Genomic DNA, 17927 nt, shown 5'->3' on the forward strand with positions numbered 1-17927 from the left:
TAAATACCAGTTTTACATGTACATCTGATTTCATTTAGAAAATAGTATAAAAGGCAGACTTAATCTGCTCTAGATTAATTTGAACTGGAATTGGCAGGGTGACTTTAACTTACAAGGGATTCTGGTGGTATGGCATGCAGACCAGTTCACCTTCACACTTCAGGTTTTAATTCAGCCAAAAAGTGGCAGAAAGCCACTCATTCTGTAGCTCCTTAGTGGTGAAATCTAGACATCATTAGTTACCTGCTACCACTTAGCTGTTACATAAAGGTGCCTGGAGACTAAGTTATTTTGGTATGTTCTAGATAGGCTTGCCCTGTACCAGCGTAGAAGTGTAAAGGTTTTTGGAAATGACACAAAATGATCATATGATCTGTTAGGCAAATTTCATTACTAGAATAGCATTCATGAAGTTAACTTATATCAAAATAATGCAAAAAAGTTAACCTTGCTTTTACTACCTTTTAGGAAGAAAAATAAAGTAGCTGAGGAATTGTATCTTGGGATACCAAGAAATAACTGTTTTGGAATGGAGTTGAGTGGTGCAAAGCCACAAGCACTGCCAGGCTGTGTGTCCAGCACGTTGGCCTTTCACCACCCGTCTTCTCTACCATGCTGTCATCACCAGTAGGAATGGGCAGGGAGGAGCCCAGGCTCTAGGTGATTTTTCTTCCTCCCCTCACATGTTTTGCCATTTTTTCTGGATCTGCCCCTGGGGCTGCTTTCCTAGAACAGAGCCCATAGCAATGATCCAGTAATGGGAGCCCTGCTTTTATACTGCAGGCTCTTGTCTATGAGAGCATTTTCAGGGACACAAGTGCTTTCACTGCAGTCAGTAGAGAACATCGACCACTTTCCCTTTCCCAGCAGGGGAGAACCAGGGCTTGCCCATCACCTCACTGGAAATAGGGATGATTTTAGGGCTTAGCTGCAAGGGACACCACAGCTGTCCATGAGTAGTGGCTTATTGGATTTGGGGTAACTTTATATACTTTTTTTTTTTAATAGGAAATAAAAAAGAGTGATTTGTTTTGTTGCTCCATTTATAATATTAAGAAGTTCTTGCTCTTCCATGTTGATGCAACTATTCTCTTTCCACCAAAATAGCTGTTTGGAGAGTTTTCTTCTTAAATCAGGCTGGCTTTCTTCTTAGTATTGCTAATCTTGTGCAGGGAAAACACATGAGCCATTCCCATTAAATCATCAAACTAGTGCTTTTCAACCGTGAACATTTATTTCAAAGGAATTAATGAATGGTGACTAAGAGGAATGAATTGATATGTGCCGTATGGGAATCTGCATATGTGTAATTCATACTTTTCCAGTGTCGAATTTAGTCTGCAAATTAACACAGGTTGAAAAGCCCTGAACACAAGTGAGATCTGGAAGATAAAAGGAAATCGAGAGACTTCAACATATGCAGCCTTGCAGTCCAAAAATTGTCCTCATCTCATGGATTCAGGCTTTTCTCCTAGAATATGATTGCTAGAAATATAAGGAAAAGAAATAAATAAAGCAGGAGAGGAAGCCCCTTTGACATAACAGAGTAAATCTAGGTCCTGGGAATTTAAGAAAGAACATTAAATGTCAAAAAATTGCACAAAAATTGCCTAAGCAATTTGTAATGGTGTAAATTCAAGGGTTTGCTTGTCTTCTCCCTTACTTGGGTGTAAATCACTTCTACTGAAATAAACTGAGTTTCCTGTTTTGTTGCACTGTGCATGTAAACAGAGCTTCAGGCTTCTTTTGCAATACTTCTTCTTTAAATGTCCCTGAAAACAAAGGAACAGTGCAAGCAGGATTTGCCCAGTAGTGCTGGGTTGTGAAGAATTTAATAAACTTTCAAAGGCATTTTATACAAGAAAACATTTCTAATGAGTTTTTTATTTTTTTAGAATAATTATTTCAGGGATTTCTTGAACAGTGTATTTTCTATGAGTAAAAATAACACTAGCTGTTAATGTAGTGTCTCTGAGAGAGGAAGAGGAAGTGTGGAAAGTAAAGCAGCTAAGGAAAATGCAACAGGAAAGACCTATCTCCATCACAGAAAAGGAGACCTTAAGAGCTGGCTTGGGGAAAACAAAGTTATTTTACTGTAAGTCACCCCTTCTCTCTCAAGTAAAATAAAGGGAGATAATCACACTCTAAAACTAAAACATATCCAAGTTAATCGGCTTATCTCAACAATGAGAAGATAGGAAATTATTGCAGTTCTGCAGCTGGGAAATTATCTGAGTCCAAGATATTAGATTAAAAATTCTTCCATTGCATGAGAACAATTTGTGGTGGGTAAGTCTGATGTAATAGTAAATATGATTAGGCTGCTTAAAAAAAGCAGCGTGTTCAATTTTTTCCAATAACTGAGCAGACTTGCAGCTGACAGACTGCTGTTTTTCTACAAATTCCTGACTGTTTGCTCACCTCTCCATGTGCTTCGTTTTTCCTATGAGTCTGGAAAAACGTGAGGGTTGTTTGTGATAGCTGTGTAATGGTTGATACAGGGATATACACAGCATGGACTTTCACACATGGGTCTGTATGTGCTTTATAGCAGCAGGTTGCAGAATAACTAAACCAAGCTTTTATTAATTCCCAGGCTAATGATTTTATTATGTGACAAGTGTTCTGAAAACTGAGAAGCCACAAATCTGTATCACCCTTTCTCTCACTTGACCTGTTGCTATGGCTGTGCAGCGCTTTTCTCCCCCTTTCCCATCCCTTCCCTAAATGACAGCCATGCTGTTTTGAAATGTCATTGGCTCTGACATCTGCACAGCCCTGGTCCTCTGGTGCTGTACCTGTGTGCACTGCTCCCTGCCCAGCCTCCTGGAGAGCCACACTGTGCCTGCAGCAGCTTTGGGGCTGCCCCTGATGTTTTGGGGGGTGTGTGGGTTGGTGCCCCATTTTGGTCCCTGGTTGGTGGGATGTGCAGCTGAGTGATGTGCTTTGGGTCCTTATAACGGCGTGATCATGTATCACTTTCCTCCTATTACTCCTAGCAAGCTCCAGTGATGCTTTTGACTGTCTGTGTGCTTGCATCCCTGCCTTGCATGTTAATGAAAGACATCACTGTCTTTAGCCCCTCTCAGCTTGGACAGGACACTCTTTGTTTACTCTGCTCATGTCAGTCTGGCCTACTTGTAGATCCGGGGCTACCCCGAGCGGCCCGTTTCTGCTGAATGAAGTGGGGGCTCTGGGGGGGCTTTGTCTTGCCTTCAGTTTGGGGTCTGGCTGGCCTCCGTTGTTTTATGGCGCATGGATGGGAGAGGAAAAGGGGGGGACTGCAGGGAGGAAGCAGAGAGCAAATATTATTTTTTTCCCTTCACTACACATCTGCCAAAGGCATCCCTCGAGTTGGACGTAAAGGAAAATAAAAGGCAGAGTCCTTGCAGGAATGAAATTAAGCCATGTGTAATTTTTAGCCTAGAAAGCACTGTGTGGGTGCTTAGAGAGAGAGAGGCTGCAGTGTTTACTGCTCTGGAATTAAATGACACAGCATTCAAACTTAAACAGGGTTGGAGAGAGGCAAACGGTGAGGGGAGCAAAAAGGGGGGAAAGGGAGGAAAAGAAGCTATCAGGCTTTGGACCTGGATTGAATTACAAGAATAATATGACTTATATTGACAGCGAAAGCCTGCATATGGTTTTGTGTTTCTTTGTGCAGAGAAATGACAAAGGAATGAGATAGGCAGTGTGTGTTTTGCAACTTGATAGCTATTTGTGTGGAGCCAGAAAGGTTGGCTGTGGCATCACCAACCAACCTGTCTTTATGTCCCCCAGATGCCTGTGTGCGTCTGCCGTGGCTGCTGACTGCTGGAACAGACCTCTTGGGTGATCCAGGTCTTCTCTTATGTCCTGGGAATGCCACCACCCTACACCGGGGGCATGTACATGCATGTGCTGCAGATCTAAACCCAGTATTTAGTTTGAAAGACAGGTGCATGCCAGGGAAAGTTGAAGCCTCCCTTGGAGTGGAGAATGTAAACCCCCTTCCTCTGAATTACTATAATTTTGAAATTAAGGGGCTCTCAGGCAAAGGTGTGGGGATAGGAATAACAGTTCTTTACTAGTATATATAAGAAGGCAAACAAACAACAACAACTACAGCATTAACAACAAACAGAACCAGGAAACCTTGTGGCAGCCTTCTCGGCCGTGACGGAAGGGACGGAGGAGAGGCTTTGTGAAGCCCCGGGGCAGGCTGATCGCAGTGCCCCCGCAGGGCTCTGAGGGCACTGAGCTCTTAGGGCAGGGATGAGCAGCAATCCCGGGGGATGAGCTGGGTCAGAAGGCCGCGGTGGGAGCTGGAACTGCGGGATGTCCCGGCCGGGCTCTGAGGGCGCCGGGCTCTGAGGGCGCCGGGCTCTGAGGGCGCCGGGCTCTGAGGGCACCGAGCTCTTAGGGCCGGGCTCTGAGGGCACCGAGCTCTTAGGGCACCGAGCTCTTAGGGCAGGGAGCTCTGAGGTCACCGAGCTCTGAGGGCACCGAGCTCTGAGGGCACCGAGCTCTTAGGGCCGGGCTCTGAGGGCGCCGGGCTCTGAGGGCACCGAGCTCTTAGGGCCGGGCTCTGAGGGCACCGAGCTCTTAGGGCCGGGCTCTGAGGGCACCGAGCTCTTAGGGCACCGAGCTCTGAGGGCAGGGCTCTGAGGGCACCGAGCTCTGAGGGCACCGGGCTCTGAGGGCACCGGGCTCTGAGGGCACCGGGCTCTGAGGGCACTGAGCTGTTAGGGCAGGGCTCTGAGGGCGCCGGGCTCTGAGGGCACCGGGCTCTTAGGGCCGGGCTCTGAGGGCACCGGGCTCTGAGGGCACCGGGCTCTGAGGGCACCGAGCTCTGAGGGCACCGAGCTCTGAGGGCACCGGGCTCTTCGGGCCGGGCTCTGAGGGCACCGGGCTCTTCGGGCCGGGCTCTGAGGGCACCGGGCTCTTCGGGCCGGGCTCTGAGGGCACCGGGCTCTTAGGGCCGGGCTCTGAGGGCACCGAGCTCTGAGGGCACCGGGCTCTGAGGGCACCGGGCTCTGAGGGCACCGAGCTCTGAGGGCACCGAGCTCTTAGGGCACCGAGCTCTTAGGGCAGGGCTCTGAGGGCACCGAGCTGTTAGGGCAGGGCTCTGAGGGCACCGAGCTCTGAGGGCACCGAGCTCTGAGGTCACCGAGCTCTGAGGTCACCGAGCTCTGAGGGCACCGAGCTGTTAGGGCAGGGCTCTGAGGGCACCGAGCTCTGAGGGCACCGAGCTCTGAGGGCACCGAGCTCTGAGGGCACCGAGCTGTTAGGGCCGGGCTCTGAGGGCACCGGGCTCTGAGGGCACCGGGCTCTGAGGGCACCGAGCTCTGAGGGCACCGAGCTCTTAGGGCAGGGCTCTGAGGGCACCGGGCTCTGAGGGCACCGGGCTCTGAGGGCACCGGGCTCTGAGGGCACCGAGCTCTGAGGGCACCGAGCTGTTAGGGCAGGGCTCTGAGGGCACCGAGCTCTGAGGGCACCGAGCTCTGAGGGCACCGGGCTCTTCGGGCCGGGCTCTGAGGGCACCGGGCTCTTCGGGCCGGGCTCTGAGGGCACCGAGCTCTTAGGGCCGGGCTCTGAGGGCACCGAGCTCTTAGGGCCGGGCTCTGAGGGCACCGAGCTCTGAGGGCACCGAGCTCTGAGGGCACCGAGCTCTTAGGGCAGGGCTCTGAGGGCACCGAGCTCTGAGGGCACCGAGCTCTGAGGGCACCGGGCTCTTCGGGCCGGGCTCTGAGGGCGCCGAGCTGTTAGGGCAGGGCTCTGAGGGCACCGAGCTCTTCGGGCAGGGATGAGTAGCAATCCCGGGCCAGGGGATGAGCTGGGTCAGAAGGCCGCGGCGGTAGCTGGAACTGCGGGATGTCCCGGCAGGACACAGGGACTGCGGCGTAGCAAAAGCCCCCAGAGCCTAAGAAGCGGCGGAGGTAGGACAGCTGCGGTCCTGCTCCGGCAAGGCAGGAGAAGGTGAGCTCACAACTCCTGGACACACGAACAGATGGCGGTGGATCCCTAGGCAGGACTGGACTTTGGTGGTGACAGCGAATCCTCCCTGCAGTAAGCAGCAGCTTGGCTGTCCTCCTTCAGATGATGCCCAGAGCAAGATAGTGCAGCTGCCCCCACCCCTGTCCTTTACCTGGCCCCCCGCCCCAAAAAACCCTCTGCATTTTTCCTCCGAGGGGAGCTCCCTGAGACTAAAGAAGTGCAGCACAATGCTACACTCTTTACATTCCTTTCCTAGACTTTTGGCCACCTCTTTGTGTTGGTCAAGCAAAAGTACCCAGCAGTTAGTCTGCTGGCAACTTATGGGAAAAAAAATCCCTTAAGTAAAAAGGAAGAAATTTAACTCCCAACGCATTGCCATTTCACTGGCTGCAACATGACAGAAAACCTGGGGTTAGATGTGGGTTTATGTGTATATTTCTACATCTATAAAGGCAGTCTTTCCTCCCTTTAAAGATGTGTATTTTCCTAGTTTCACCCGATAGTCTGTGTTACTTCCTTTGATCAGATGTTAGCATTGTCAGATAACCCGACAAAGTTGGTGCAGTGTCTCTCTGTGGGAACCTAAAGCAGGAAATCAAGACATCAAGACAATTGGCTGTCTCCTGCTTGACTGAATGCTATTTGCAGCCTTCAGCAAGGGCTGGACCTTGGTTTCTGATAGGAGCATCAGGTTGAGCTGTGCTGTAGCTCACCGCAGCTTCTCCCTGCACTGGTGGGGGTCTCAGCAGGGTGAGCCTGTGTCTGGGGGAGCAGAGTGCACCTCAGAGACCCCTCTGTAGAGACAAAATGTCCTCGGCTTCTTGGCACTTGCAGCGTTTCCCATAACTGTTTGCTAGATTCACCTGAGTGTGATGTCAACTTTAAATAACACTTATGGATGCTGAGAAGGTATTAGGGGGCACAAAGCAACTGGTGGGTTTCATGTGATGGAAAAAAGGGATGAATCATCACTGCCTTGCTGGTGAATAATGGTGACTAATGAAGGTGGTAGTGGTCAGGACAGATGCCTTTGCTCTTCTGAACTATAGCATTTTTCCTTTGAGGGAAGAAACAATTCCTTTTTGTATTACAAGGAATGGTGTGCTGATGGTGTAGCTTTTCCCTAGAGCAGCTCTAACATTTATTTTTGTGCAGGACTGTGTGAACCCTTCCCACAGGCCTCATGTGTTGCCCCTGGAAGGAGATGTAGACTTTATTGATGGCCATCATCATGGTTTTGGTATCCATTAACCCATACTTTGGTTTTTCTTTTTCACACACTTCCTGCTTGCCTTATTAAATGCTGCATGGGGAGGAAGAGGAAACCCTTCTCAACCCTTCATGGTTGAGGCAACTGGTAGCTCTTAAGTGGAGAGGGGATGATGTTGTCTATGGCAGCACAGCGAGTGAGAAGAGATTCCTTAATCACACTCCTGGCTTTCCTCAGACTCTCAGTGTGATCTTGGTCAAGTCTGACTGGGGCAAAGCTTTCTTTTTTTCTGAGTGAGAAAATCTCTTTCTTTTGCTTCACCTGGGCCTCTTTTATCCACCTGCAAAACAGAAAAGATGGTGTTCTGGAACAGATGGGTCTGCTTTTTGAACAGGTTATGGTGAAACATTTTGGACAACCTCTCTGGGGCCTGTTAGATTTGGGGAAGCTGATATCACTGCTGTCTTGAATGGACTGGGACACTCCAGGGCCAGAGGGAGTTTGTGTTTTCGCAATATTCACAGATCAAGTGGAGCTGTGAATTAATGCCAGCCCTGAGTTCTGGCCTACAAATGAAGGTATCTGAGTGAGACGATCCTCAAGATAACAGTGCTGAAGGATACTTCTCTGCTATGCCACCCTTGACCACTGTCCTTTGATGGGGTTTTAGCAGCCAAATGACTGCCCAAGATCAGTCAGAGCAGAGGTTTGCATCATTAAAATGATACCTGGCTCATGAGAATGGTGCAGGGAATTTTGCCACGTGTTAGATCTTTTGGAGGGTATATTTGCACGTTCATGACATGACCCTCTGGAATTTGCTATGCAGCCTGCTCTTTAAGCACGTGCTGCTAAATTAAAGCCAGCTCTGGCCTGACATGCAGCAGCGTTGAACCCAAACAGCTGAGCTACAGTGTTTGGGCTGAAAGAATGGGATGACGTGTGGTTGCAAAGGTAGTGGCATACAGTTAGAGCCAGTGTGGTCACAAACTGGACTTTAGCTTGGGCTCCAGAAGAAGAGAGCCTCACCTTGAAAAGCAGGGAAGTAGGGATGTGTTTGAACAGGAGGATTCCAACAGCTGTTGTAGTAAACTCAATGGGCTTTTACATGTGAACTTAAAAAAGCAGGACTATTTCTTGGATGTGACAATCTTCTCTTCAGTTTTGCCTGCAGTTGCACTGGGCTGGAAGAAGTGGGGTTTGAATAGATAAAATCTTTTAGCCCTTGAAATTAGGAAAGAAAGTAACAGAATCAGGGAGATGATGAATAAGAGCAATTCTGTTATTTTACACAAAATTGTAACTTGCTCATGTTATCTGTGTACTTTGGAAGCATCCTATGTTGTTCACCTTCTTATTGCATGTGAATAGGAAATCACATCCAGAAATCCAATTCTTCTATGTCAGCAAGACCAGTTTGTATAATAATGGCCAGGTATCAGTTGTAATGCTAAAATTATAGCAGGCTCAGATTGGGTATTGTGAACAGTTGTTATCCATGAGCCAACAAATTTAGCAGAGCCTTAACTTCATTAGCAGTGTCTAAATGCATTAGCCATATGCTCCTCAGCATATGGGTAAATACATAACAATTTATTTTCATTAAGGTTTTCTTACAAGTGCTGCTAACCCAAGCTCCACTAGAAATGTTTACAGCATGACATGCCTTTTCAGATAATAAGCTGACTTTCTGTACAGCAAGTCATCCTAAAAGGGTGGCAAGCAAGATACTTCCCTGTCCTTTCTGGGAATAAGCAGGTCCAGCTGCTGTGGGTCTGATCCGCTGCATCTAGTTAGGCTTGTTTTCTGAAAGGCTTTGTATTAAAATGAATAATAGAAAGCTTTGGAGAGCTGCCTCTTCAAACACGTGCTGGTAAATCCCTGGTATTCATTGCGTGCTGCCGTCTGGTTGCTATGATGCACCTTGGATGGCATCACCACCTGGTAGCTCTCTAAGACTCATGATCTAATGGCTTCTTCCCATTTCCCCCCTTCCCAGGCAGGATGTAGAATTGAAATATAACTTTTCCTAAGAGGGACTGAGTGTGAAATTATGTCATACTCATGGCCTGTAGTCAAATGGATGTGGTGATGGAAAGGCAGGGTGAGTTTGTAGGGTGGGCACTGGGGAGGGCTGGGAGGGCTTCGCTAGCTGCAAAGTGGCATGGATGTAACTTGGCCATTGTGTGCTCAGCATTCTCCTCTTTTCTCAGAAATAAACGAAAAGCTATTTTCTTGACAGCTTTTTTTAAAAAAATTTGGTTTTTTATAAGCATTTATGCAGCTTGATTCAGAAACACAAGTTGGCTAGAGAGACATTGAAGGGTAAGAAAGGACTGATCTTATCAGAGAGGTAGAAAGTTCAAAAGTTAATCTATTTCTCCACAGTCTCAGAGGCCTCGGTGCATGTCTAAATTTAGATGGTAATGTGAAACAAAAATCAACTAGAGTTGGAATCTGGGTTTTTTGAGACCTGACTGCATTTTTTTTATTGTGGTTGAGTGATTTTTTGGTTGGTTAGTTTTTCAAAAAGAAAAATCAACAGAAAACCTAAACAAAACTATGTGCTTTAAAAAAAATGTATTTCAAATTAGTGTATTTTATTTCTGTCTTTGTCATGATGCAATGCTGATGGATGAGTGAATTGAATTATAGTCTTGGGTTGTCCTCGGATGTTTTAACTTTTCATTTTGTTTATTAACTAGCAGCCTTTTTTACTGCTTAGATTTTGTAATTTTGTACTATTCTTTGAATTAGGAGATTTATAATAAGACAGAGGGAAAAGTGAAGTGTGTTTTGGACAGTTGCCCTGGGTCAGTTTTAAATATTCAGATAGCAAAAACAGGTCACTGAACATTGGTAACTTATTTTACCTTACTACAAAAAAATCAAAAATTATAAACAAGAGAAAAAGTGAGATACAGATTTCAAAGTATTCTCAACTATATATTTTCATAATATAGTATGCAAGAAATAAACATTAAAATAATTGCAAATTAAACTTTGCTATTTGCTGAATTTCAATAGTTTTTTGTGTATTATATCTGATGGCATTTTTTTTTCTGTAGTATAGAAAACTGCTGACTCTCATAGGGAGCATGATGCATGTGTTGATTTAGGTAGGGTTAGTGAAAGTTAGGCCAAAGGAGCCATAAGAAGTCACATACAATGATGAGTTGAAATACTCTCTGTGAAGTTGAGTGGGACTTTCAACATGGTTGTTATTCTTTTGCTGAATAGCACTCTTCCTGTTCCTCTCAAAAGGGAAGAGGGAAAAAATGCATGAAAAGAGAAGGTGTTGGAGGGAAGTCTCTCTTTGGACACAAGGAGAAAGGGGATGGTAAGCCCCAAAGTATTCCCTGATTTGCCTCCATTTGATTTTATTTCCATATATTGAGAGGAAGCAGTGAGTGATAAGCCCTAGATGTGATAAGGGGTGTTGTGGCTGTAGAGAGTAGTCTAGGAAAGAAACACCGAGGGGTATGAATAAGAAATTGATGATTGATACATGATTTCTGCAGAGACGTGAACACATCTGTCTTGATCTGCTAATACACTGCAACATGTGGCACATTGTGAAAAGCGTGTGATGAGGCAGAAGGAGGAAGTGTAGCACTTGATTTATCCTTATTTTTCTTCTGCCTCTGAAGGGAATCTAGGGCAGAGGCACCTTGCAGCCAAGGTGGAGTGGAAAAGGCACTTGATCACACTGAAGAGGGAAATGGGAGAGCATTGGGGAAAAAAAGCTGTTGGTGACCTTATACGAGAGGTCTCTATTTTAATAAAGAGTCTCATAAAGTTCATCACAGATAGAATTAAGGGCCTTGCAAATATCTTGTAGTTATATTTGTGTTTATATTTTTCCCTACCTCTTTTTTTTTTCTCCCCAGTGCCCCAGGGACCCATCTCTAAGCCCTCATAAACACGAGATTTCATTTTCTAATGCTATTTCATTTCCTGGATGGAGGACCTGCCATGAGAAGACCAGACCTCAAATTATAATAGCCCTATAAATAACTCCCTAAGGCAAAGGGAAAAAAGAAAGCCTTTGAAAGACAACCGCAAATGCAAAAATGGAGGTTTTGGGTTCCTACAGAACCAGACTAAGCAGTTCGAGTTAGAAAATGGTTAATTTTTGGGTTTCCCTGTTTATCTCTTTGCATTGTTTGTGTACAAAATTATATCTCAAAAGTCCTCAGAGGTCTTTTGCTTGAGGTCAGTTTTCTGCAGTGTTTTGGTGCCTTTTGTCCTGTCTTTAGATCCTGCTAAAAGATGGAATTTACAGGTAAAATTGAAAACAATCCAACAAACTGACTAAAACAAATACAGTGATGGATTGAATAGAAGTAGTCTGAAAATGCAACTTTTTCTTCTTTCTGGGTGAAGTAGTTTTAATTCAGCAGACCCAGACAGTCTGCCTGCTTTCTGCTGGAAATCTGTGTGAAATTGGCACATTGACTAGAATAAAAACATTCCCGAGGAATCGGCGTGTTCTGTCAAAACATTTGAACAGCTCCTGTCTCCCAGAGCACAGCACTGCTCCAGAGCCGGCAAGGGAGCTCTGCAATGCGTGGTGCAGGCTTCCCCTCCAGCCTCCTGTCTCAAATCCACCTTTTTGCATAAGCACGGGCCAAGTGCTTCAGGTTCAATTATATTTAGCTGTGGAGGTAGTAGAGAGGGCAGTTTACAAGAGCCTTTTGCGCCAGGGTTGGACCTGTGTAAGGCTGTCCTGCCTCTGTTCCCACTAAGGCTCTGTTGTACGTGGAACCTTGTAGGTTTCAAAGATTCTCGAGTCCAACCGTTAACCCAGCAGCGCCAAATCCACCACCAAACCACGTCTCCAAGTGTCTCATCTACATGTCTTTTAAATACCTCTAGGGATGGTGACTCAACTACTTCCCCAGGCAGCTTGCTCAGTGCTTGACAGCACTTTTGGTGCAGAAATTCTGCCTAGTGTGTGAAGGAAAATCATGGTGCTAAGGTTGGAGGATTCCAGTATCTTCCTGGAGCAGACTGGGTCAATAGATGGCTGGGGATAGGTAGGATGGCAAATCTGAGCTCCAGGAGAAGTCCTGCTGTGCAGGAATGGGACTCTCCCCCAACAGATGTCTCAGTGCCATGTCTTTTGCTGCTGCAAGACTCTGCTACATGTGAGGTTACTATCCAGCAGCAAAGTTCAACCTCTGTGTTGTGGAGTAGTAATAATAATAATAATTTTATTTGATCAATTAAAATTTTTCATTTTATTTGATCAATTAAAAAAATCTAATCTTCGGCTAGAAAGGGGTATGCGGCAATTTCAGTGTTTAACAGAGCAAAATGTGATGAAACTCAACCTTTTAAGCTTGACACTGATTGCTTTACTTTTGCTAAGTAGTATCTTAATCCCCCAGCACTGAGATGAAGGGGGTCTTGCTAGTAGGCTCTTGGTATGAATGAGACTGGTTAAAATCAGGCCTGCAGACAATTTACGAGATATACTGTCTGTCTGTTATTGAGACTAATTGCTTAGGAATGTAATTGTATCATTCCTGTTACCAAAATTGATATTCCCTGCCTGACTCTAGCTAAATGAGTTTTTATTTTTGCAGAATTTCTGGGCTGTAGCGTGCCTAGGCTTCGTGGTGGACAGCAGGCAGTCGGTGTTTGAAACAAATGAGGTTTTTCTTTATACTTGACAGAGAGGTGTGTCTTAAGCAGTACTTTACTGTGCGGATGCACTAGCAGATGGTGTCCTTTAAGGCTGTACATGTGACAGTAGCCTGTTTGAATGAGTATCCGTGCTAGTTTTAACACCAGGAGGAAACTAAAGGCCAAATAAGCTACTTCCCTTCCCCCTCTTCTTCCGGTGAGGGAGAGACCAAAAAAGTGCCTGATTCTGGTGCTGAAAGCACCCCTTACAGTGATGATGTGGCTGGTACGGAATCATAGCATGGTCACACCCACACAGTGCTGAAACACCCTTTCTGTAACCAGGGCAGTCTCGGACCTGCTTGTCTAAGCCCCATCCAGCAGAAAAAAATATTTATAAATCAGCATGAAAATAACCAAGGTGGGAAGGCAAACAACCCAGTGCATGGGCTTATCTTGTACACCGTGGCACATGCCCAGATAGCAATTTGGTATCCTTTAGAATACAAGTGGCATCACTGAGAAATGTGATGGAAGACAATGACGTGTGCCAGCAGGAGCAGGGAGGTCAGAGGTGGCTCACAAACCAGCCCTAGATGTGCATGGATTAGTGTCAGCACAGCAGATTTGTAAGGGATGGGCTGTGAATGTGCATTCCTAACGCTATTACTTATCCCCTGGGCCAGAAGGGCCAGATGTGTTGCATTGCATAGGCAACATATTTAATCTGTGAATGATCATTCCTGATGGATTCCCTCCAGACAGTCCAAATGTTACGTTGCTGAGCCCCAGCCTATTTTGCCTAGAAAGACAAGACCACCCAATCCAGTGCCTTTAGGGAAGGGAGAAGGTGGAATTGCTGTGATTTCACATTTTATCAAGCAGCTGTATGCTCCATGGACAAAATGCTGATGTCTAACCCGAGGCAGCTAAAGCCATGCTTTGGTACCCAAAAGCATAACTATATGATTTGTCACAGGAGTTAACAGGTGTTGGTACTTCTAAATGTTGCTGTAACTCCTTTTATTTAGTTATGCAGAGTCTAGCCTGCTGCACTTAATTTTGTCTTAGCGATATGCTATGCTGAGAAAATATGGTAACCTTTGGGACTCAGGTTTCTGGAAACTGAGGTTTACCGTCCCTGAAAACTTTGGACAGGGCTCTGAGCAACCTGATCCTGTTGAAAGTGTCCCTTCTGATTGAAGGGGGGCTGGAATTGAAGGCATTTAAAGGTCCCTTCTGACCCAAGCTATTCTATGACCAAAAAGATGAAAGAGTGCGTCATCACAGTATGGCCGTACAAGAGGGGAAAACATGATAAAATCGTTCTCTGAACAATTATAGCAAATATATGCTAAAAGACTTGGAGATGTTTCACAGTGATGAGCCCATCTTTTGATAGGTGAGGTAACAGACTGGAATAACAGTGTCAGAATTGAAGCCTCTTAATATAATATATTACTGTCTTCCAAGGGTCTGAGACTCGGGTTTGTGAGAACCTACCACTTTCCTTAGACAGGAGCATTTCCTTGATATGCTGAATGTTTATCAGCTGGAGAGGGAGACTTGAAAGAAAGGAAGTGTGCTTGCAGTTTTATGGGCAAGGAAACTGAGGGCTGTGGCTGTAACAATTTTGCTTCACCACTCACTGAGACCAAGACCCTCTGTGTTCACTGGGCATTGTACCGCTGGGAGTGGGTAGCCAGTGATTCCTGAGCTTGTGCAGGAAGAGGTGGTGACAAAGGCTGTGGACTGCATCTGTAATCAGTGAGCTTGGTACAGTGCCACAATTGATGCCACCTTTCCTGAGTCCCTGTTGTAGCAGGAAAAGCTTATGTTACATGTAGGAGGATAATGCCTAAAAAACATCCCTACTGGAATAAAGAAGTACCTTAAGTTGAGAGTTCAAACTCAACCTGCTTTTCTACTACTTTTGCAGTCAGTTCAGTAATCTTCATTTGGTTTAGGAAAAACAAAAGTAAGTGTTAAATTCAAGCTTAAAAGATTGCATCTCTTCAGACAGATTTGTTATCCATTTTCTCATTTTCAACAAGTAAACTTGCTTTTGCAGCAGAGATTTTGACATTAAGTGTCCTGATAGAATAATAGGCATGAGATGGATTGCAATCTATTGCCTCAAGACTTTGCCAATCATAAACTAAAATCAGTTAATGCATTGAGTTGAATCTTGCTATATTGGGCAATGTGCTAGTAGTATTAAAAAAATCAATTCAAAAAATATATTGATTATATTATCTCCATAGCAACAAACAATAATAAGATAACGTTAGCTTAATAATTGTGCTTTGTGAAAACCTTTCAGAATAATTACTGCATTGTGGTCTTTTCACAATGTGGAATGCAATAACGCTTCTTCCTTGACTGCAGTCACCATCAGCACTGCATCAAGAGATGTTGTTTTTGTGTGCATGCATATGTATTCGTGGGTATTTTTGCTCCGGGTGAACCAATTCAGCAGACTATTTTGGGATCCGTTTTTAAATGGTCAAGACCACAAATTGGCAATTGTTTTCCGTGTGGCTTGTTTTCTCCCACCCCCTCTGACAAATGGCTACTGTAAAAAGAGGTCGTTAACATTCCTTTTCCTGCCTCTTTCTTTACAAGGCACAAGGATTTTGGCATGTAACAGAACTAGCTGTCCGGCTACTCTGGTAAGGATTTGTGCAAGAGAGGAACTCTGCTCTAAAGACAGTGCTTCATACTTGTTCCTTTAATTGAATTTAATCTATCATCCTTTGGAATGACTTGTTCTACAGGAGCTGAGGTATTTGCCTGTAGTTTAGGGGACCTGGATCTCTTGTGCATCCTACATTGTCATATAAATAATAACCTGAGGTTGTTACGAATATATAGAGTTACTTTCCTACATATAAGTAAGGAGGTGTATGTATAACATTTTTAGCCTGAAATTTTGGCAGGAGAGTCAGAGGACTGACATATACACTCTTCATCTGGGTCTTGCTCTTTACTTCCACATCAACCCAGTAATTTATATCTTGAGTTAAAAAGAGGCATTAACACAAATCCATGATGAAGAAGCCAAGTTTTAGAGTGGCTCTGCCTAAGTTCTGCTCAGCAATAACACAATATCTCTATATTAATCAACCCTGTGTTCAGCACAAATCCAAAACAGCCCTATTCTAGCCACTGTGAAGAAAAGTAGCTCTACCCTAGCCAAAACCAGCACAGTTGGTAAAACCTCCTGGTCTAATCCATGAAGTTTAAGCAAGAAAACCATTGTGTCTATGAAATGTCTTTGGGGTCTTGGCAGTAGATCTGGAGTCTGTTCTCCTGGTCATGCCAGTACTTCCTGTAGGTCAAGGGCTGGGTTTAGAGAGAAGCTGGCACTGCTGCTAAATATTGCACTGGCTGGAGCTTTCCCATGGCTTTTGTAGGGTGTCCCATACCCAGTGGTATGGTGGGATTGCCTTTCTAGTTCCAAGGACACCAATGGATGTCAGGTTGTCTAGTGGTCACTCCTCCATGCCTTTCTCTGTGGGACAAACACTCATGTCAGACAGGTTAAACTTTTAACACCTCTTCTAACTGTCATAATTTCATTTTGTTTCTTACTTCTGGAGAGACTGAGTCATTCAAATGTCTTAAATTTGTCTTCTTACTGTTTACCAAACAGGGGCTCCCTTTTCTTTGAGGATCTTCAGAAGAAAGCCCCTGCTTTGAAAGGGGCTACCTAAAATAAGTGATCCTCTTGCACTTGGTGCAAATCAGAAGGTGCAAACCCTTTGCTCAGTACGAGTGTACATAAGAAAAACAGGAGAGTGAAAGAGTGCTGACAGTTTTTGATATGAGATGATGTCTTCTTCAGGAGCTTGGTTGTGCTGTTTTCCCCTCCAAGTATTTGCTTTATGGGGAGGATGTGATGGAAAGGTTGTTCTGTATCCCTGGCAGTGATTAATTTCCACCAGTGGCCCACTCTCTCAGGGATGTGGTTAATTCACAGGGAGAGGGAGGAGCAGTGGTTGCTCTCAACTTTGTGCCTTATGCCAAAGCATCTAGGCCTGCATAAGTGTTGTACTGAATGATGGTGCCAATCACCTTTCTCCTTTCCTGCGTGGAGATGAATTTGGTTATGAAAGGACAGCTAAATGCATTGGTTACTCTGGAAAATATCTGGTATTTGCAGGTGTGTAGCATCATTCATTAAAAAAAGAAGCAAGCCCAGATGGCTTGACAAGTGGTTTTTTTCCTGGTGCTGCTGCAGAATCCAGCCCTGAGTGATGATCTAGAAACAGAAATGAATGGCTGACAGGAGCCAATTCAATCCCCACCTCCAAACCTGAGTTCTTCTGTCTATGAAATTGTCACAGTTGAAACTCTGACTCTGCTTAACACATCCTGTGCTGGCCAGTGATCTTACTGAATGCTAGAGCTCCCAAATTCTCTTTCCACTGCAGTCTCCTGTTTAGTTTCCTTGTGCTGTCTCAGCTCCTGATGCTCTCTGCAATCCTCTCTCCAGCCCACACAGGGATTGGCACTGTGTGTTTCTGTCTGCCTCTTCCTAATCCCTTTCCAGGGAGGCCTGATATGGCTTTCTAGTGTTTCTGTTTTTTGTGCTCAGATCCTACCAGACACCACATGGGTGGCTTGGGTCTTCAGCAGTGTTTGGCTTCAAGACAGACCATGAAGGGTAACTTACCTTATGAGAACAAGGAGATTTTGCTGGAACAATTATTTTAAATTAGGTGGAGAGTCAACTGCCTGCTGTAATGTGGCTGTTGGGGCTACAGTTTGTCATATTCCCAAAGGGATAAGACAATTCTGTTTTGCACAGGATCTTACGGCCTGTCTGTGTCCATAGTGGTTTGGGGTAGGTCTGTCCTACCTGGTGGTGTGTCACTCTGGCAGCAGGATGAAGCCCTGGGGGTGTTTGTTCCAATGCCTAGCTGAGGATGTTGCTCTGCAGACACTTTCCCCCTCCTGCCCTGCTGAATGTATGGGCTCACCTCAAGCCTTGTGTGTGTCAAGCTGACGTGTCTGCCCTTAACCTTGTGGCTTTTACAGAGGTGCCGTGTGATAGATGGGAGTAAAAGGGACCTGTCAGGCCTATGCTTGGCCTGTCCATGCTGCA

The 17927-nt window shown here is 45.3% G+C and overlaps 1 protein-coding gene across 4 annotated transcripts in view; it reads left to right on the forward strand.

The window, feature by feature from the left end:
• The window catches only part of TBXAS1 (thromboxane A synthase 1), a 230242-nt gene that overhangs the window by 56297 nt on the left and 156018 nt on the right, over positions 1-17927 (forward strand). The gene's annotated exons all lie outside the window — the stretch shown is intronic.

This window comes from Sylvia atricapilla, chromosome 5 (assembly GCF_009819655.1).
Source record: "Sylvia atricapilla isolate bSylAtr1 chromosome 5, bSylAtr1.pri, whole genome shotgun sequence".
NCBI classification, from domain to species: Eukaryota; Metazoa; Chordata; class Aves; order Passeriformes; family Sylviidae; genus Sylvia; species Sylvia atricapilla.